A 1,350-nucleotide genomic window follows, 5' to 3' on the forward strand; every position below is an offset into this window, starting at 1 on the left:
ATTCTTATATGCTTGTGTAGAACATAGCACCTCAGCTGGGCTTCCTGCTGCTTTATGGTGATACTATAGTTGACCATACGGTGTCAGTGTTGAGCGTCTCTGATTGAATGTAAATGCTGCGGCCAATGAATAATAAATACGTTTAACTCCCATCTTTGTTTCTGCTCGTTGTTCCACTGCATTTAAATTAATAGTATTGGTTAAAGTTGATGTTATAAATGAACAAATGATACCAATAATAATAATAATGTCCAGATTAAAAAGCCAGGATTAGATTAGAATTAGAATGTCAGGCAGACATTGCTTTAAGAGCAACATATAATGTTACTTTTTTTTTCTAACTTAGACAAAATCGACATTACTGTAACGTAAGTCTCCTCGTCGTATTTCAATCCCCCAATTTTCCAAACTGCCTTTGTACTGATCATTGATTGTTGTTGTTGTTGTTGTTGTTCTGAATTCACACTTACTGATCTGGTGTCGTTTGAAGTGATGAGTCATGACCAGGTTTTTTTGCTTGATGCTCCTTTTATACAATACGTTGTCTTTGGAACCAAACCTGTAACAAATGAAACACAGTCGAAAGGTAGTTAAGAAACTATCGAGATAAAAATTGTGATTTTGCAAAAATGCACAAATATAAATTTATTTAAATAATGTTTTGTTTTTTTTTTCAAAATGCAAAACAAAGAGGTAAAAAACACTAACCTTACGCGCTGTTGATGTGAAGTCCATTAAAGAGCCAGTGGTCTTTAGGACCCAGGGAGGACTGTGCTCTGGACGAGGACATTGAAGTCTGTGTGTGTGTGTGTGAAAGAGAGAAAAAAACAACAACAGACAATCAGAGACAATACAATGTGTGACAGTCACTACCATACACAGCCCAAAACAGGAACCAGAGTGTTACTGGAGGAGGGGTGATGGGAGAGAGGAAACATCACCGCACATCTATAAACATTATGGAGTCAGTAAGAAACACTTTTTAATATTTCTACCATATTTTACTTACTATGTTTTTTTGAAGTTTGTCTTTTTCTGTTTGCATCAATTAAAGGAGGCTTTTTACCACAAGTTTGCAGTAACGTTCCTGGATCAAACCGTTGGGGTCTGAGAGGACTTACGTAATGGGTGAGTTTGTATAATAAGTTATTATTTTATATTATATTGTATTATATTATTTTATGTAGTTTTATATATGTAGTCAATATTGGTAACTATTGTGATTTTGAATAATGGCATTAGTGTGTCCCAAAGTCATTTTTAATATTATTCCCTAAATTTTTTTTTTCAAACATTTTCATTAAAATTTTTCAACGATTTTCAAATTTTTTTTCACGATGGTAAGGCTAT

The sequence above is a fragment of the Cynoglossus semilaevis genome, chromosome 11 (genome assembly GCF_000523025.1).
Source record: "Cynoglossus semilaevis isolate Cse_v1.0 chromosome 11, Cse_v1.0, whole genome shotgun sequence".
In the NCBI taxonomy this organism is placed as follows: domain Eukaryota; kingdom Metazoa; phylum Chordata; class Actinopteri; order Pleuronectiformes; family Cynoglossidae; genus Cynoglossus; species Cynoglossus semilaevis.